The sequence below is a fragment of the Mastigoproctus giganteus genome, chromosome 9, assembly GCF_048544385.1.
Source record: "Mastigoproctus giganteus isolate SK-2022 chromosome 9, ASM4854438v1, whole genome shotgun sequence".
NCBI classification, from domain to species: Eukaryota; Metazoa; Arthropoda; class Arachnida; order Uropygi; family Thelyphonidae; genus Mastigoproctus; species Mastigoproctus giganteus.
The window spans coordinates 175297442-175319120 of NC_143583.1; the positions used below are offsets into that span (position 1 = coordinate 175297442).

Below are 21679 nucleotides of genomic sequence, written 5' to 3' on the forward strand. Positions count from 1 at the left end.
TGCCACAAAAGGCTTTTCATTTGTAAATATCGATGCAAAATAACTGTTGGGTTCATCTGCAACGGCAGCTGGTGTATTTATTACTATCCCCTTTCCCTTACGTAGAGGTCCGATCTGGTTTGTCCTACTCTTCTTGGCATTTATATATGTGAAGAATCTTTATCCCCCTCTCTTTGTTCTGTTTGCTAGTGATTTCTCATAAACTGCCTTTGCCTGTCGAACCTTTTCTGTGGCTCTATTACACATCACCTTGTAGCTGTTATAGGCTTCAGTACTTTTTATTGCTCTGTAACCTTTTCATGCCACCTTTTTCTGTTCAAGTAATGCGGCAACTTCACCATTCATCCAACTTGGAACCCTTCTCGTGGAGTATTTTAAAAAAAATAAAAAATAAAATTTTTTTATTTTTTTTTTATATACACATTCAAGGCATCTGTGATTAATATTTTAAAAGCGTACCACAGTTCAATTGTATTCATTCTCTGTGCGATATCTACCCAGTTAATAGAGGCCATGTAGTACCTTAAGGCATCGTAATTTCCTTTTCTGAAATTAAAACCCATTCCTTTGCCTTTTACTTCTGCTACCTCTCTCGTCATAATCCACTGTAGAACTCCGTGATCACTTCCTGCCAGGCGCCTCCGTAGCCAGGTGGGAAGGAGCAACAGTGCATAGCACATGCTTCTTGATTAGACCGGGGTTCGAGCCCGTTACCACAAATACGGAGGATGCGGAAAGGTCAGGGAAGGACCACCGCATATCCCGAAGCAATATGGCCTTAGTTGCTAATGCTCCTAAAAAAAAAAAAAACCAAATAACAAATAACACTTCCTGCTACTGGTTCCTCTACTGTCGGCCCTGTTATGTCATCTGATTTATGTGTGATGATGAGGTCTAGGATATTCTTTTCTCTAGTACTTTCCCTGACATGTTGATACAAATAACAGTCATCTAGTTGATTTAAAAATTTTGTTTCCCATGTCGAGTTTCCTTCCCATTTACTCCAATCAATTAGAGGCAAATTGAAATCACCCATAATAAGGCATTGACGCTTACTTGCCCATTCCATTTGCATGTAGAGGCTTTTGTCATAATCTTCACAATCACCTGGTCTGTAGATTACTCCTACTCGCATTATACCTTTGTTTCCAACTATCTCACACTATACAGACTCTATACTAGCATGTGAAATGTCTGGATCCGGGAAAGCTATCGTCGCACTCAGGCTGCTTCTGATAAGAAGCATTACCCCACCACCCCTTCTATCTAACCTATCCTTCCTAAATACATTATACAAGCCGTACTGAAACTCATCATCCCCAATTTCCGGGTGGCACCACGTCTCTGTAAGCCCTATTATGTCCGCGTTGCTTGTTTTAACCAGCAGTTCAAATTCACTCATTTTATTGACGACATTTCTAACGTTACTGTATAAACAATTAAGATTTACTGTTCTTGTATATTTAACAACCCTAACACAACCCTTGAAGTTTTTTAGGCTCTCTTCCTTGATATTAGCTACCCGCTCATGTGAAACTTCTTTGCCCCCAGAACATCTAGATAATACGTCCAGTTGGGGTAACAGATAAGAATTCTTAAGGTGTGTATAAGCATCTCCCTATGCTTATGTCACACCAAACTGACTCAACACTGCACTGTCCAGCGATGTCGACTGGCTTCACTTCCTTGGATTTTATGTGTTTCTTAACTAATAGCATATCCCCTCCTCCCTTCCTATCCTGTCTATCCTTTCTGTAGACATTGTACTCCCCAAATTCCAGTTCTGCATTCCTTATATCTGTGTGACACCACGTCTCTGAAATCCCAACAATATCTGTCTTTGATGTTTTGAGCAATACCTCAAATTCATCAAATTTATTTACTAAACTCCTAGCATTGGTGTACACGCAAATATACATCACCTGTTCTTTTTCTTAGCTACCCTAACACAACCTATGTGTTTCTAGAAGGACTTGTGTAATATGTATTGGGAGCTATAGAATTGCCGGGATGTGCAATTTAAGTAATTCCCAGCAGTCTCTGAACTATCCTGCTTCTTATTTTCCAGGCTGCGGCTCATTCCAATAGAAGCAGTGCAAGAATCACTTTCACCTCTGCCAGTGGCTACTGTTAATCTATTAGTCCTTGTATCCCCCCAATCTATCAGTTTTCCGACCCACGTAACACTGCCTCGATAGCATCAGCAAACATTCTTGCACCCTTTCTATTTAAGTGTATCCCATCCTTGTAGAAGCAGTCTCTCCTGCTAACAAGTACAGACCAGGCTGAAAAAATTCTACCCCTTGAGCCTTGCACAATCCTTCAAGGGCCAAATTGATCGACAGGGCTCTCATAATATACTCCCTCCTATCGTGTCTGGGCAGAATTGCAGACACTTTCAAATTCAACCCTAATTCACGGCTTTTTTTCAACAGTGATCTGTACTTGTTAAGTAATTCCGCCGGTCTCCTACTCTTAATATCATTAGTGCCAACATGTACAACTATATCACCTTTTGTGCCCTTAAAACACTTGTTCAGATTACAAACCTAAGGGGGCATAAATTCAAATTAAGAAAGGATAGATGTGCGGAAATTTGCCTTTAGCTAACGGGTGGTTAATTGCTGGAACACACTTCCATCTGTCGTTGTGGAAGTTGATAGGTTGAATAAATTTAAGGAGGAACTGGACAGGCATTTGGAGGGAATGGTGTGATTTTTTTTTTTTTTTTTTTTTTTGCTGATGCTGCATAAGCTCATACACTTGCTTTCTTGCATCACATGCGACTACTACTACTACAAACAAGTAAAAACGGACTAGGGCATGAAAATACCACAGACTTCAATCACCAGCAGGCTTCCTCTAGAACAGTGTTTCCCAAACTTTTATGCTCGCTGACACCTTTTGACTTCAAAAAATAACCACGGATCCTCACATCCTTGCTCACATATACACCGATGAGCCAAAACATTATGACCACCTACCTAATATGATGTTGGTTCTCCATGTGCAGCCAAAACAGCTCGTACCCGGCGAGGCATGGATGCTACAAGATTTCTAAATGTGTCTTGTGGTATCTGGTACCAACACGTAACCATCAGATCCTTTAACTGCTGTAAAGTCCATGGTTGAGACACCTCAGATCAGAGTTGTTGTTTCAGCACAAACCACAGATGCTCGATGGGATTGATGTCTGCAGAATTTGGAGGCCAGGGCATTACCTGAAAGTGTTCCTCATGTTCTGCGAACCAGTCTCGAACAATCCGGGTGGTGTGGCATGGTGCATTATCCTGCTGAAAGATGGCACCGCCAGAGGGGAAGATCGTTGCCACAAAAGGGTGTACCTGGTCAGCAATGATGTTTAGGTAGATGGTGATAGATGTCAGAGTGCCTGGCACATGGATGACTGGACTCAGGGTATCCCAGCAGAACATCGCCCAAAGCATGACACCAGCTTGTTTTTATTCCATGGTGCATCCAGCCATCATCACTTCTCCAGGTAAACAATGCACACATACCCGGCCATTCACATGGTGCAACAGGAAACATGGTTCATCGGACCAGACGACCTTCTTCCAATCACTCAAGGCCCAGTTTCGATGCTTATTGTAAGTGCTGTTGCCAGTGAACCATGGTTAGCATGGGTGCTCGGAGCAGCCTGTGGCTACATAGCCCCATTTTCAGCAGGGTTCGATGTTCTGTGTGTTGTGACACATTATTCCCATCACCAACATTCCAGTTACTGGCGAGTTGTGCCACAGTCACCCTTCTGTTGCCACGTACCATCCAGGAGAGCCTTCACTCACCTCAAGCATCGATGAGCCGTGGTCGTCCAACACCTCGCTGGCAGTTTGTGGGTATTCCCCCCTCGGACAACTTTCGGTAGGTACTAACCATGGCTGACCATGAGCATCCCACCAGCCGTGCCATTTTGGATATGCTCTGACCCAGTCTTCTGGCCATTACAATTTGGCCTTTGTCAAACTTGCTTAAGCCCGTTGCCTTTCCCATCTGAAGAACAAGAGTAACACTGATTAACGGAGCTCAGTATCAGGAGTTTTTTATACCATGTTCCGACCCACGCACGTGCCGTAGGTCACCTTCAATTGCTTCGATTTGCATAACGACTGACTGGTCATAATGTTTTGATTCATCAGTGTATGTAGAGCAACTGGATGATAGGTTTCCAAAATTAAAAATTTATATCTCAGAACTGATTTATTATATGTTTACAAACTACCTTTTCAGACCAACACAAAAAATAACTGAATAATAAACTGTCACTATTTGAGTATACATTCTACATTCGGGCATACCGCATAGGCTACTATCTCATAGTCATACCTCATAGGCTACTAGTGTGAAGAATGGTGTTTCTTCATCTCACAAAGCCCTTTAAAGTTGTGAGTGATTATAAACAACTGAATTCTCATGTCTGGTGTGCCATTCAGTGTGTAACAATATTTAGATTTCGGTGCTACATACCTCTAAAATCCAGCTTTGCAAAGATAAATTGTGGGAAACAGAAGAAGTTTGAGCACTGTGTATTTAAACACTTGCTGATATCCTTGAGGAAGACTGCACCAGAACCAGAGGAAGCTCACTGAATTTCTGTTTCAAGCTAGTATCAGATGTAATATCTATCAAACACTTGTAATTTTGCATAGACATGCCATCTGGTTTTACTGAAACACAAAATGGATTTCGGATCCAGTTAGTATCATCAATAAATGATGGGAAGTATTTCTGAAATTCCTGTTGCAAACCATTTAAATGTTGGTGATGCTGTCATAAATAGTTTCTTCCGGGCTAGATTCTGTCTCTATCAAAAAGTCATTCACAGTTGGAAAGCATTCAGCCGCCATTTTTCTGCACACCACTTCCAAAATTCAAGTTTACGTTGAAACGATACAATTCTGTCCCTTGTTGTGAATATTGACACGACATTTCCTTAACATGAGAGATTTAGTTCATTAATTCTTTTAAAAATGTCTGCTATGTATGCCAATTTCTGTAGTCAAGATATATTCACCCAACAGTGAGAAAGATAAAATGGGTGTTCAATAAAAAAAAAGAATAAATTTCTGAGGGAAATTCAAAAACTCTAACAAGAACTTTTCTCCTAGGAAGCCACCTTATTTCTGATGAAGCAGCAGCGATGTGTGTTCGCTGCCCATTTATTCACAAAGTAACTTAAACATTCTGCTATTAATTGGCCTAGATTTAATGTGGTTCACTATCTTTACATAATATCGGTGTAAATACACCATAGTTTACCCATAAGTTTAACTACGTACATAGCTTAGATTTTATCTCATATTGTGGCCACCTTCACAACAAGATACACTACTTCAAATAAATAACACTTCTCTAGTAGAGGAGATTACTGTTATTTATTCTCAGTGGGCGGCACCACCACCACCCAGACAGGTTTTGGAGCTTGTTGGCTCACTCATCAGTGGGCGGCCAGGTACCCTGGTAATGCAGACATGCCATCATAGTTGCGAAGTTAATTCCACAATATGAGAGATGCCAAATGGTGAAGATAATGATAATTTTTTGAAGGCTAAATGCTCAAGGCATTTAGTCTAAATTCTTTAGACTAAATGCTTAAGGCATTATTGAAAAGGCATCATTTAGATTTTATCTCATATTGTGGCCGCCTTCACAACTAGGTACCAGGTAATCTAAACGATTCTGTTACACTATGTATGTAGTTAAAACTTGTGGGCAAACTATGGTGTATTTACACCTATATTATATAGTTAATTTGAACCCATAACGTATTATGCCTTGAGCATTTAGTCTTCAAAATATTATCATTATCTTCACCATTTGACATCTCTCATATTGTGGAATTAACTTCGCAACCGTGATGGCATGTCTGCATTACCAGGGTACCTGCCCACCCACTGATGAGTGAGCCAATATGCTCTGAAACACGTCTGGGTGGTGGTGCCCACTGAGAATAAATAACAGTAGTCTCCTCTACTAGAGAACCGTTATTTATTTGAAGTAGTGCAATACCTGGTATCCATCGTTGTGAAGGTAGCCACAATACGAGGTAAAATCTAAGTGATGCCGTTACACTATGTATGTAGTTAAACTTATGAGTAAACTTGGTGTATTTACACTGATATTATATAGTTAATTTCAACCCATAACGTATTATGCCTCGAGCATTTAGTCTTTATAAACTATCTTTACAGCATCATCGAACTCAGTTTTTAGGTATCTTTCCTTTGTTTTGGCGACAAGTGCTTGTTAATGGTGTACAGTGACCCCTTGAACAAGATGGCATCAATTCTTTTATATGCGCCACCATCCCTTCTGGTTTCCTCTTTGTCATTGCTCTGTTCCCATCAGTGTGTGTGTGTGTGCACACACACACACACACTTTTCCCAACTGATTTCATGTAATTATTTATTACATTAAATATTTCTTCTCCAGTCTCGCAACTTTCAAGAGATTTTACAGAGCAGTAAATCTTCCTCGATTTTGTTCTGTGACAAGTAATATACAAATATAAGTAATACTACTAGCCCTGAGACGTCTGTTTATTTGTCAAGTTGCAACAAATAAAGCAAAGCTGGGTTTAAGTCGTGACATCAGTTTTTCTATAACTCTTGACAGATCTTGAATTCAATATTTAACAGTGTTATTAGATAACTGAACTGTTTAAAGTTTCTTTTTTGACTATTTGCCAAGCACAAAAGTTGGCATTTCCACCGCACGTAGCTTAATTCGGTTTTCTGAAAGTGCAATACAGTAACTTATCCTGTAGGAGACCTCGGTAGCATTTTCATTATCAGGTTTTGAACTTTTCACCATAAGGCTCTGACAGTTTGTTAATGCCTCAAACATACGCTTGGAAAAACTATATTTGTCCTTGTATTCAGGGTGATTAGTATCACAATGTCCATGAAGTTTGGCAGGTAATATAAGTTTGATAACTTTGTTGAACAAGATGCAGAGGGCATCAGGGGTAAGCTCATCACCTGTATATGTAAACCCCAGAGATAAATCATTGTACTTCCATTTTTTACTACTTTCTGCAGTTCTAGAACTGCTGCTACTGGATGGTGACATAAAACATTGAGATTCATCTACAACTTTGGTTACATCTGTACTTACTGTAGTAGTAGTAGATAATGGAGTCACTGGTTAAAGATGCATTGCAAGATCATCTAGGCAAGACTGCAGCAATAATTCAGACACAGCATGGGTTTGTTAAGGGAAAGTCTTGTCTGACAAATTTGATAGGATATTATGATGTGGTTACAAAGGAACTGGATGCAAAAAATTTTGATATCATATATTTGGATTTCAGGAAAGCTTTTGACACTGTTGCGCATGGAAGGCTATTGTACAAATTGGAGCAGAATGGTATTAAGGGTAAGTTGCTACAATGGATAAAAGGATGGTTAAGTGGGAGAAGACAGAGGGTGGTAATCAATGGGTGCTGCTCTTCATGGATTAATGTTATTAGTGGTGTCCCACAGGGTTCGGTGTTAGGTCCACTGTTGTTTTGTATATTTATCAGTGATATTGATGAAGGTATATCAGGCTTAATGTCGAAGTTTGCAGATGATACAAAGGTTGGCAGTGTGCTACTGCAACAGGATCTAGATAATTTGGGCAGATGGGCTAATAAGTGGCAACTGAAGTTTAACCTTGACAAATGCAAAGTACTGCATATGGATAGAAGTAACCCCAGAGAAACTACGCTTAAGGTGGTAGAAAATGAAAAAGACCTGGGAGTAATTGTGCAGTCAGATATGAAGTTTTCTGAGCAATGCAGACAGGCTGCCAGGGCAGGTCATGGGGTTTTGTCAATGATATATAGGAATTTTGCTAGCAGGGAGAAGGAGGTGATTGTCCCTCTGTATAAGGCAATGGTCAGGCCACGCCTTGAGTACTGCGTACAGGTCTGGAGGCCTCATTTTAGGAAGGATGTAGATTTACTTGAGCGTGTACAGAGAAGGGCAACAAGATTGGTGAGGGGAATGAAGGGTCCTCTTACCAAGAGGCTTAAGTTCTGCAAATTGCAGTGGCTGGAGACTAGGCACCTGCGCGGTGATCTGATTGAGGTGTATAAGGCCTTGAATGGGTTGAGCACGCGGAATTCTGATGGGATCCTTCCACTTGTTCAGATTACGAACCTAAGGGGGCATAAATTCAAATTAAGAAAGGACAGATGTAGAATAGATGTACGGAAATTTGCCTTTAGCCAGCGGGTGATTAATTGCTGGAAAAAACTTCCATCTGTCGTTGTGGAAGTTGATAGGTTGAATAAATTTAAGGAGGAACTGGACAGGCATTTGGAGGGAATGGTGTGATTTTTTTTTTTTTTTTTTTTGGCTGATGCTCATACACTTGCTTTCTTGCATCACATGCCCTACTACTACTACTATTGTTTACTTAAACTCCCTGTTTTTAGCCACTGATCTATGATAAATAAAAAACATATTAACATTAACATAATGTTACTGCACAATACTTCATTGATACTACAGTAATTAATAAAAATAATTACTTCACTTCCCTTGTACTTGCCGACCGGGCTAGCCGAGTGGGTAAAGTACCTGCCCGGCAACCCAAAGGTCGCGGGTTCGATTCCCGCCTCGGGCTTGGATCACAGTACTGCAAAAACCTTGGGAGGTGCAATATGGCCACAGAAGCCGATGCGCCAACAACTACCAAATCAAAAAAAACCCTTGTACTTATGTTAATGCTATATGAACTACGACTAAACTGAACAGGTGATCCTTGGTGGTGGAAGCTTGAGATTACTAAAATGTGTAGCAGGTGCAGCGATACAAGTTTGTTAATTTAACACACATATTTTTCTTTCTGCGTCCACATGCAAGGTATTTTGTAATCAGATAGCTACAAATATATATCAGAAGCATACCTGACAATGCACTGTAATACTTTAATTGAATTTAAACTGATTGCCACTTGCTTCATGGGTAAAGTGGGTTTCTTAACTAGATATTCTAGTGGACATTCAAAATAAACGTCATGCTAATTAAAGAAGTTTTGTGATTATTTTTAACAAAACATTATTCCTTTAATTAAATAAGTAAATTTCGAAGTAGCCATTACAGAAATATATCCACTGAACCCCTGGGATCTGTAGAGCATTGTTTGGGAACCACTACTCTAGAAATTTGTGGATCTGTATATGTAATAGCCAACTTTATTGTTGACTATTACATATACAGATGGCCCAGTAGGTTAAATTTTTTTCTTGAGAAGCCGTGTTGGCCACATACGTGTGATGCTATTACGGCATACACATGAAGGTCGTTTGTGATTCATTTATTGCAGGTGCGGTGAGCGCTGCAATAAAACTAATTGCGATAAAATACACTCTCAAACGTTGCAATAAGTTTGTCGGTATAGTTAGAGATTTTGTGAAAACAAGTTCGTTAGTGCGCTGTATTATTCATCATATTGTGTTGTGAAAAACAAAAAAAAAAATCTATAAAGAAATGGCTAAAAGAAATGGCTCAGTTCCTCTTATTACTAAAATAAGAGGAACTGAGAGAAATTGCTGGAATTTACAATTAAGCAGAGTTAAACTTCTCACAGACACACCGCTGTCGAGTTTTTTCAGAAGTTTAACTTTGTCTATTATGGACAATGTACGGTGTTTGTGCTTTATGCCACGACAGGCACTTTATGCATTTGAACCATGGCTGGGGCTAAATGTGAGCAGTTTATAATAATAAATGCAGAAAAACAAGTGGGGGAATGGCTTGCCAGTGTTTATGGGTTCACGCCAACAGCTGATGCTGCAACCAACGCCACCAAAACAGTAGCGGCAGAACGGTGCATTGATCTGGGAAATTTGATATTTTGCAAAAATTATGTCCGAATTAGCAGTGGAACTGGATTACCGATGGTCGACCTGTACCATATAAGTCTATTACTAACCACACTTTTCACTTGTATAGCAGAATCCTTTGTTGTTGATCAAGCTTCTTGGTTCTGGACATGTGTGTGTGTGGACATGTGTATATGTAAAGGGCGGCTCCTAGAACGTTTGTTCAACTCCGCCTCGTATCTCTGTGAAGAACAGTAGCACTACAAATGGGCTAGATATGTGTGTGACGTCGGTTTGTGTGTATTATGTGTGTTTTGTTGTTCTGTTCTGGCCGCTTGGCTACCCAGAAGCATCAGTCACCTGGACAGATGATTCTGGGTACTCGTCCACACCACGGGAAGGTGGGCCAGTCCATATAAAGCACGTACTGTCTCAAGAGAGACTCTGACCCACCTAATGTTGTCAGAAGGTAGGCCAGGATCCTCTGGGGGCCCATTCCAGAGGGGGAAAAAAAAAAAAAAAAAAAAAAAAAAGATCACCCGTGGTGCTGGATTTGGAACCAAAATTATTAAAATAAAACATTTATGTAACTAAATAATAAAATAAATAAAATTAAAAAAAAAAAAAAAAAAAAAGGAAGAAAGCACTTAATTGTCTGCAGGCCGAGGAAAATTTCATTTCTTGAGGATTTGAGTTTATGTATTATTAAAGGAGATCTAACCAGCTGTAAATATCTGCGCTGTTCTCCAGTAGAACGTTACATGTTATCGCATCAGCCAAAATTTTTATGGATGTGCAAAAAGAAAGTTCAGCCAAGATAAAGAAAGCCAGCACGAGAACCACGGAAAGCTTCGAGAAATGATTAGTGGTCAAACGCATTTCCGAGTACTGCAGCTTCTCCCTGCATTCTCAGTAAACAGGTGGTGCATTTTATCAGTAATGGCAGAAGTCAATAACGATGTATTGATTAGTTTTTTGGCTAAGGTAAAGAAAGCCAACACAAGAACCATGGGAAACTTTGGGAAACTTTTACCGGTCAAAAACATTTCCTGGTACCACAGCTTCTCCCTGCCTACTGCCATTACCAATAACATGCACCATCTGTTTACTGAGAATGCAGGAAGAAGCTGCGATACTGGGAAACGCATTTGATCGCTAAAAGTTTCCCATGGTTCTCACGTTGGCTTTATTTACCTTCACCGTTTTTTCTTATTATTAAAAGCAGATTATTGGAGTTCATGAGTGGGCTCAAATTTACTTATGGGTACACCCTCTAGACTGCCTCAGTCTCTTAGGGTGTTTATCCCTCTTCCCACTGTTTTAACCTAATATGAAAATGACTTCTACAGATGGTGCATGTTATCGGTAGTTGCAGTAGCAGTTTTCGTATTGGGTTAAAACAGCAGGAATGGGGGATAAACACCCAAAGACCGAAGCAGTCTTGGAGGGTGTACCCGTAAGTAAATTTCAGCCATGAAGGCATTACACTCATGAGCTCCAATAATCTACTTCTGATAATGAGGAAAAAACTAATCCATATCAATACATCGTTATTGACTTCTACCGCCATTATCGATAATATGCACCATCTGTTTACCAAGAATGCAGGGAGAAGCTGCGGTACCAGGAAATGCATTTGACCGCTAAAAGTTTCTTGTGGTTCTCGCGATGGCTTTCTTTACCTTCGCCGAAAGTTCATTATTTACAGACAAACTAGCATTTTGATTTCAAGACTGCTGCATGTTCCAATAATAGCAGTGCAAGAATTACATCTACTTGCAACCACTGTTAATCTTTTATGGTGTGTATCTCCCCTTCCCCACAACATCTGGAATTTTTTCAATCCACTAACACTGCCTCAATAGCATTATTTTTAATACACCCCTCTTGTTGAACTTGTAATCAGTTGTGCAAAAGATAGTTATTCTTCTAAGCACCCCAGGTCTGAGTAATACAGGCGAAGGCAGGAGTTTAGGCAGGCGAAAGCAGATTACGAGAAATCTTTAGCAAAGGATGCAAAGAAAAACAGCAAAGAATTCTTCACTTATGTAAACTCTAGAAGGAAGGGGATGAATCAGATTGGTCCACTTGATATTGATGGTTCAACTGTTGACGATCCTGCTCAGGTAGCTAACAAACTAAATGAATATTTTGCATCTACATTCACACATTAGGAGTTATTCAGGGAAGGGAATGTCAGAGGTGTATTCAACTCTGGCAGTAAGTTAGATAATCTTGTAATAACTGAGAGTAAAGTGGAGGAGAAATTGTTGAAGATAAACATAAAAAAGGCACCTGGGGTAGATGGAATCTATCCAGTTATATTAAAAGAGGCGGCAAAGGAAGTAAGCAAACCCTTAGCCATAATTATGAGAGCTTCCCTGGACTCAGGGGAGATATCCATGGACTGGAGATGTGCAAATGTGACCCCAATCCACAAAGGAGGATCAAAGGGAGAACAGGTAATTACAGACCTGTTAGTTTTACTTCTGTTCTAGGGAAATTAATGGAGGCACTGGTTAAAGAAGTATTGCAGGATCATCTAGACAAGACTTCAGTTATAGCTCGGACACAGCATGGGTTTGTTAAGGGGAAGTTTTGTCTGACCAGTTTGATTGGATACTATGGTGTAGTCACACAGTTGTTGTTGTTTGGTTTTTAGGAGCATTAGCAACTAAGGCCATATTGCTCTGAAGGGATATGTGGTGGTCAATTCTCATGACCACCATATCCTGTGTATTTGGTGGTCACGGGCTTGAACCACGGTCTAATCAAGAAGCATGTGCTACGCATTGCTGCTTCTGCCCACCTGGCTACGGAGGCGCCTAGTCACACAGGAACTGGATGCAAAAATTAATTTTGATATCATATATTTGGATCTTAGAAAGGCCTTTGATACTGTTGCACATGGAAGACTGCTGCACAGAGCTGACAGGGTTAGCCAGGTGGGTAAAGTATCTGCCTGGCAACCCAAAGGTTGCGTGCAGGTTTGAATCCCACCTTGGGCTTGGATTAGAGTAGTGCAAAAACTTTGGGAGGTGCATTATGGCCAAAGAAGCCAATGCGCCAAAAAATAACAAAATAAAAAAAAAATTTTTAAAAACTGCTGCACAAATTGGAGCAGTGTTGGTATTGGAGGCAAATTGCTGCTATGGATAAAGGAATGGTTGAGTGGGAGAAGACAGAGTGGTAATCAGTGGATACTGCTCATCATGGACTAATGTTATTAGTGGAGTCCCTCAGGATCCATTGTTGTTTTCTGTATTTATAAATGATATTGATGGTGGTATATCAAGCTTAGATGTCAGATGAATTAATGAGACATATGGCAGAGAAGAAAAATGCATGGGATACATTTAAATTAATGGGCGACACGGAAGCTTATGATAGATGTAAGCTGGTCTGTAACCAAGTCACAAAGGAGATTAGGCTGGCAAAGTGAGATTATGAGAAATCTTTGGCAAAGGATGCAAAGAAAAACAGCAAAGAGTTCTTTACCTATATAAACTCTAGAAGGAAACGGATGAATCAGATTGGTCCACTGGTTATTGAAGGTTCAACTGTTGATGATCCTGCCCAGATGGCTAACAAACTAAATGAGTATTTTGCATCTACATTCACACATCAGGAGTTATTCAGGGAGGGGAATGCCAGACGTTAATTAACCTCTGGCAGTGAGCTAGATGATTTTGTAATAACTGAAAGTGGAAGAGAAATTGTTGAAGATAGACATAAAAAAGGCACCTGGGGTAGATGAGATATATCCAGTTATATTAAAGGAGGCAGCAAAGGAAGTAAGCAAAATCCTTAGCCATAATTATGAGAGCTTCTTTGGACTCAGAGGAGGTACCCATGGACTGGAGATGTGCAAATGTGACCCTAGTTCACAAAGGAGGATCAAAGGGCGACACAAGTAGTAGTAGCATGTGATGCAAGAAAGCAAGTGTATGATCTTATGCAGCATCAGAATTATAGACCTGTTAGTTTAACTTCTGTTCGAGGAAAATTAATGGAGGCACTGGTTAAAGAAGCACTCCGGGATCATCTAGACAAGACTTCAGTTATATCTCGGACACAGCATGGTTTTGTTAAGGGAAAGTCTTGCCTGACCAATTTGATTGGATACTATGATGTGGTAAAAAAAGGAACTGGATGCATGGAATAACTTTGATATCATATATTTGGATCTTAGAAAGGCTTTTGATACTGTTGCACATAGAAGACTGCTGCACAAATTGGAGCATTGTGGCATTGGAAGTAAATTGCTGCTATGGATAAAGGAATGGTTGAGTGGGAGAAGACAGAGAATGGTAACCAGTGGACACTGCTCATCGTGGACTAATGTTATTAGTGGAGTCCCTCAGGGTTCACTGTTGGTCTATTGTTTTCTGTATTTATAAATGATATTGATGATGGTATATATCAAGCTTAATGTCCAAGTTTGCAGACGATACGAAGGTTGGCAGGGTTGTTAAGGACACTAATGACAGTATGCTGCTGCAACAGAATCTATAAAAGTTGAGCAGATGGGCTGAGAGGTAGCAAATGAAGTTTAACATTGACAAATGTAAAGTACTATATATGGGAAACAGTAGCCCCAGAGTAACGTATCAACTCTGTGGTACTACACTGACAGTGATAGAGAATGAAAAGGACCTTGGGGTAATTGTGCAGGCAGGTATGAAGTTCTCTGAGTAGTGCAGACGAGCTGCAAGAGTAGCTCATGGTGTCTTATCAATGATATACAGGAATTTTTCTAGCAGGGATAAGGAGGTGATTATTCCCTTGTATAAGGCAATGGTCAGGCCACACCTTGAGTACTGTATACAGGTCTGGAGGCCTCATTTCAAGAAGGATATAGAGCTGCTGGAACAAGTACAGAGAAGGGCAACAAGATTAGTGAATGGAACAAAGGGTTGCTCTTACGAAGAGAGGCTTAAGTTTTGCAAATTACAGTGTCTGGAGACTAGGCACTGGCGAGGTGATCTGATAGAGGCATATAAACACTTGAATGGTTTGAGCATGCTCAATGCTGATGGGATTCTTCCTCTTGCTCAGAATAAACACCTGAGAGGGCAAAAATTCAAATTGAGGAAAGACAGATGTAGGATAAATGTGCGGAAGTTTGCCTTTAGCCAGCAGGTAGTTGGTTGGTGGAAAAGACTTCCATCTTTTGCTGTGGAAGTTGATAGCCTAAATAAATTTAAATTTAAGGGTGAGCTGGACAGGTATTTGGATCAAACAGAGGGGTGAAATGGGAGCGTTTTTTTTTTTTTTTTGGCTGATGCTGCATAAGCTTGATTTCTTGCATCATATGCCTCTACTAATGCTAATGCTTGATAATAAACGAAAAACCAAGCACTGCTGCAAATAGTGCCAATTTTCAGAATTTCCTAATTTCATGTGCTTTTTCTTTTACAACACTAATTTATTGACTAGTTAAGACTGAGCCAAGTGTGCTAACAAGAAAGTATAGCATGAGGAGGACGCCAAGATTGTAGTAGTAGTGGTGGCAAATGATGCAAGAAAGCAAGCTTATATAGCATCAGCCAAAAAAAAAAAAAAAACTACACACTTCACCCATCCATACCTTCCCAGAATTTGTCTAGTTCTACCTTGTACTTATTCAAACCATCAACTTCCACAACAACAGATTGATGCCTATTTCAACGATCAAATCCACTGGCTGAAGGCAAACATCCACACATCTATCCTGCAACCATTCTTCCTTATGTGTGTGTGTGTGTGTGTGTGTGTGTGTGGTTTGTGGGTGTAACTTCAGCAACAGGAAGAATGCCATTCATATTCAGCTTACTCAATCTATTCAAGGCCTTAAACACCTCAATCAGATCACCATGGATGTGCTTAGTCTCGAGAAGCTGCAGTTTGCTGAACTGAAACCTTTCTAGGTAAGAGTACCCTTTTGCCTGCTTATCACCTCCTTATCCCTGCTAGCAAAGTTTCTGTATATCAATCACAAAACCCCGTGAGCTGTTCTGGCAGCATGTCTGCACTGCTCAGAGAATGTCATATCTGACTGCAGAGTTACCCCCCCCCAGGTCTTTTTCATTTTCCACTACCCTGAGTATAGTACCACACAGTTGATAAGTTACTCTGTGATTACTGCTATCCATATGCAGTACCTTGCATTTGTCAATGTTAAACTTCAATGGCTATTTCTCAGCAAATCAACCAAATTTTCCTAGATCTTCTTGCAGTAGCTCACCCTGATTACTGTCATTAACCACCCTGCCAATCTTTTTATCATCTGCAAACTTTGACATTAAGCCCGACATACCGTCATCAATATCATTAATAAATATTGAAAACAACAATGGGCCCAGCACTGAACCCTGGCAGACTCCACTGGTAACATTAGTCCATGAAGAGCAGTGCCCACTGATAACCACTCTGTCTTCTTCCACTTATCCATTCCTTTATCCATAGCAGTAACTTGTTCTTAATGCCACATTGTTTCAATTTATAGAGCAGTTTTTTATGTGCTACAGTATCAAAAGCCTTTCTAAAATGGTTGCAATTATTTTTTGCAACCATTTCCTTTTGTCACTGCATCTTAGTAACCTGTCAGATTGGTTAGACAAGACTGCTTCTTAACAAATCCATGCTGTGTCCTGCATTACTTCTGCATCAATATGATGCAGAGGTAATGCAGGACAGACCATCAATCCAGATGGTCTATCCTGTGTTACTTCTTTTCTCTTGAATAGATGTTAAGCTAATAGGTCTGTAATTACTCATGTCACCTTTTGTCCCCCCCCTTTATGACTTGGGGATACATTCACACATCTCCAGTCCATGGGGATCTCCCCTATGGACCAGAGATGAATCCAAGAATGCTCTCATAATTATGGCTAAAGGCTATTGTTAATCTCTTTGCTGCTTCTCTTAATGATTGGATAGAACCCATCCACCACCCCTGGTGCACCTTTTTTTTTTTTTTTTTTTGTTCAGCATCAACAATTCCTCGTTCACTTTTCTTTCGGTTATCACAAAGTTGTTTAGCTCCCCTTTGGAGTTTGATAAACTTTTAGCATTCCCTTCTGTAAAGAATTTATCATGTGTGAATTCTTTTGATGGATGAATGAATACCGAGCTGGCCATTTTAATACAAAAAAAAAAAAAAAAGATGGCATTGGTTACAGAGTGATGAAAAGTTTATCTGTAATGGTACCACAGAAAAGGTGAGGCTGGCAAAGGCTGATTATGAGAAATCGCCTACTATCTACGATAATAAAGGATGGTGACAAGGATTTTTCATGTATGTGAATTACCTAGAAGAGAAAAACAAATTAGATTTGACTATTGTATAATCTCTGTGGAAAAGTCTTAGATAACCCATATGGTGTTGCTGATGAATTTAACAGTTACTTTGTTAATCTTTATAGAAAGACTTGCATATGACCTATTAGCGAATAACACTGAGGAGTACAAAATAGCAATATTGAAATTACAGATGGTTGTTTATTAAAAAAAAAAACTGCGTGTGTTCCCTGTATGCATGAAAGATGTTTTATGTGAAAACATCTTTGATGAAAATCAGAACTGTTTTAAAATCAAACAGCTAGAACCGAAGTTATGAATGATGTAACATTTTATGCTCATGCCCGCTACTTACTCTACCGAATCAATGTTAGTAACGTTAGCATCTTACGTCAGTCCGAAATATTTAGTATGAATGATGTAATGTTTTATGTACACGCCCCTACATTACTCTACCAAATCAATGTTTGGAACAGGTTACCAAAATCCACATCAGTAGCCTAATTATCCATTTGTTGAATAGTATGATTGCAACAACACAAGTATTTGTATTGTTGCAATCCACATTTTTGTTACATTCCATTGTTAGGTGTCACTATAGATGTTTTCACATTAATAATTTTCTGAGTAGTGAAAGGGACAATGCCACACTGCTATAGCCTTTGTGTTCATTGATGCCAAGGTGAAATGCAGAGCATTGTCAAGAGTATCCAGCAAGCCAACCTAACAAAATTAAGATAGGTGTAGCAATGAGCGAACAAAAACGACAGACTATCGAGATTGCGTAAAAGAAAAACAGAAAATCAATCAAGCATTGGATTTAGCAGTGTGCCTTCAACCAGCAATGCAGCTGCTCCATCTAACAATAATATACTTGAAGTGAGTATTAATTATATACAATGAAACATTTCTCCAATTGCGGAGCAGTTGAATTTAAATGATCAAACTCCTTTTCCTTACACTGACTACTATTTACATAAGAATGTGCATCGAGAGTTTGAAAAGATATTTATGAAAAATTATTTCTGTTCTGTATGCTACATTTTCAATCGTCTGTAGTTCGTAAATGACAAAGAAACCAGCTGCTAAAGATGCACCATTGATACGGATGCATTTCCCAATGTTGACGTCGACAGGATCCTTGTGTGTAAGTGATCCCTGCAGAGGATCACTTAAGAACAACACCATTCCAGTGCTAAGTTGAAAGGCTTTGTCTATCCAGAAATTCCATTCCATTTATCGAAGTTGGATTTAGTGACAGAGTCTTATTTCTCATTGCTTACCATTCGTGCAAATAAGGCACCTGATGAGCAATATGGCATTTTGGGCCAAGTGATTGGTGTGCCTGTTTCATTCAACACGATGGTCCAGTGATCACTTGGCCCAGAATGCTGTATTGTCTATATGTGTGTCTCAAGCATCTTATTTGCGCATATAAAAATGTAAGAAAATACACAAGTCCAGCTATTTGATCGGGTTAGTAAGAAAGTGAGTGGTTAAAGCGTTGCTTCAATATTTGGTCGACATGCCTCTACCAATTGTATCAAATCACGATAAATCAGTCATTCTTTGATGAAAGTCACATGGAAATTAATTTGGCTATAGATGACATTAAGCTAAGCAGTTCTAATCGAGGAAAGTCTCATCGCCCAACAGCAAACGTTGTGGAGCCATGATGAATATCTTAGAATCGCCCCATGAGAAACTAATGTACCACAGAGTTTACTGTTTGATGAGCATGCAGAGGAACTGTCCTTTCCCAGCATTTATCTTGGACAATTCAGAACATTCAGAGAATTTATGTGTGACTCCATTCATGATGGCAGTGAGCGAACTTAGATGATCTGATCGATACGGCATCACGCTATATTATCTCCTTTACATAGCAATGAAGGTAATGAGATTGAGAACGAGAGACTCTTTCACGGTGGCTTTCAAATACATAGGTAAAGATACGAAAGTGATCCTCGAGTAAGTTCAATCCAAAGAATACATTAAGAGCTGTATCAAAAACAATTTGGCCTTCCTAAAGACAATTCCAAACTCGACCTGCTACTGGCTCAATGTAAGCATGATCTATTCGCCATGATTAGACAGTTCTGTAAATCTACAGTGTTCTTGACTCTGAGGGCCAATGGAATCGGTTGGCTGTGCTTGCTTCAGCTATTGTACAAGCTACAGAATAAGGGACACTATTAGTGTGGACAGTGCAAGTGACATTGCACTTTTTTTTTAGCATTAGTAGAGGCATATGATGCAAGAAAGCAAGCTTATAAAGCATCAGGCAAAAAAAAAAAAAAAAAAACTTCCCACCCATTCGCTCCAAAAGTGAACGAAGAACTTCATGCAGAAGGCGAGATGCTAGTGAACAAAGATGCCATAACTTGTGCGAAAAATTAAAACAGATTGTGGATGTAATTATGAATATATTGCAGTCGCAACGTTATAGCCCATTTGGTCAATTTTATGTGGTCAACTTTTTAAAGCGCATAGAATTTCAATGCTGTGATAGTCCCCACGCACACATTTTGCTGTGGTTAAATAGCACACCCATGGGCTAGAACAAAAAAGACGCCATTGCAGTGATCGACAAGTTAGTGTCCCTCTTCGCTAGCGAGGCGTCAGGAGCATCAAGCTGCAAATTCACAAACGTACATTCACGTGTTACAAAAAAATAATGCCAGTTAAATGACAGATATGTCAATTTGAAGCACCATTCATGCGACATTCATGGTGCTTCAAATCAGCAAAATCGTATTGACACGTGATTTTGCAACACTGAAATGATGTGTCGCAAATTTGTCATTTCCATGCAAAATCATGATTTTTGGTTTGTCGATCAAATCGCCAAACTGGATATGACATCATTTCTGTCATTAACACCTCTTTCATCCCCTTGGAATTCACTATTCTGTTACAATTTTGTGACACATCAGTTTTTGTTTCACGAAATCATCATTTTTGGTTTGTTGGACAAATCGAAAAACGGAAATGACGTCGTATCCTTATTGCAAAATCATGACAAATTGGTTTTACTTCAGTCTGAAATTTAGTAGGCGCCACCAAAGATATTTTCACATCAAAAACTTTCATACCTAAAGACAAATAAGGCTCCTGGAGTTGATGGTATATACACAATAATCTTGTAAGGAGACAGAGAGAGAGTGTGTATCAAACCGTTATGGTTATGAGGAAATTGTTGAACTCATGAGAGATTCCTCTGGGTTGGAAACATGCTATTGTATCATCACCTGTACATAAAGATATTTCTAAGAGAGAAGTGGGCAAGTACAGACCAGTCAGTCTGACTTCAGTGGTAAAGAAAATCAGGGAGACTTAATAAAACATGCAGTACGGTATCATTCAGATAGAAATGGAATTCAGAAGGATGCACAACACAGTTTCATTGGGAGAAAAACCATGTTTAATTTGTTTGCTATTTCAATGCAGTCATGACATGGATTTAAGAAATAATTTTGACATTGTTTATTTGGATTTTATGAAGCATTTGACTTAGTCCCTCATGAGAGTTTACTGTAATAAGCTGGAACATTTATAGTATCACAGTTTAGCTTCTAAGACAGGTTGCAGAGTAATTAAAAGGGCAGTAAACAGAAGATTGCAATTATTGGATTCTCCTTGGTTTGGTGTAATGTTACAAATATGATTCTTAAAGGATTAGGTAATGATGAGCACCAAGCAGCACTTCTTCCAGATAACTTGGATTGGCTTCAAGGATTTTCAAAAGAGTTCTGTTTCAATGCAGTAAAATTCAAGGACTTACATTTGCAAATTAGTAACCCTGAAATAACATGCACTTGGTGGGCTTGAATTAAAAAAAAGGGATTTAGGAGTTAGAATATGGTTCAGACATGAAGGTCTCTGAGCAGTGTAGGCATGGAGCAAGAAAGACTTGTGGTCTCATATTGATGATTTACCAAACATTTGCTTATAGAAAAAGGGAGATCATAATCCTGCTCTAAAAGGTAGTTCTAAGACTGCCCTTGGAATACTGTGTCGAAGTATGAAAGCTGCACCTGGAAAAAAAAAAAACATTGAGCTTCTTGAAAGAGTCCAGAGATAGGCAGGCTACTTGGCGACATCTGCAGAAGAACTTCTGTATGAAGAAAGATTGGCAGCTAGGCACCTTAGAGGGGGACCTCATTGAGATCCATACGGCTCTGAGAAGGTGATACTAAAATGAATGAAGATGAAATTTTTACTATTGTGAATGATTCCAGAACTAGAGGCTATAAATTTAGATTGCAGGAAAAGAGATTTTAGACTGGAGTGTACAAATTTTTTTTAGCCCACAAGTTAATTACTGGAGTAAGCTTGGATGTTCAAAGGTCAGAGGGAAACATATGGATTATTTTCTTTTCATGATAATTTTTATTATTTATTTTTTATTGTTTGTTTGGCCTGTGCATCAAAAGTCTATGGCTAAAACTAATTGCTACTATCTGCTAGTGTTTATTATGAAACCTGTGGACAGTGAAAACCTCTAATTTGAATTTTTAAAATATTTTGAGACAAAATATATTAATTTAATGGGAAAAAAAAGA

General features: G+C 39.3%; 1 protein-coding gene across 3 annotated transcripts in view; it reads left to right on the forward strand.

The window, feature by feature from the left end:
- LOC150080898 (uncharacterized) overlaps nucleotides 1-21679 on the forward strand; it is a 162981-nt gene that overhangs the window by 13447 nt on the left and 127855 nt on the right. The window lies entirely within an intron of this gene.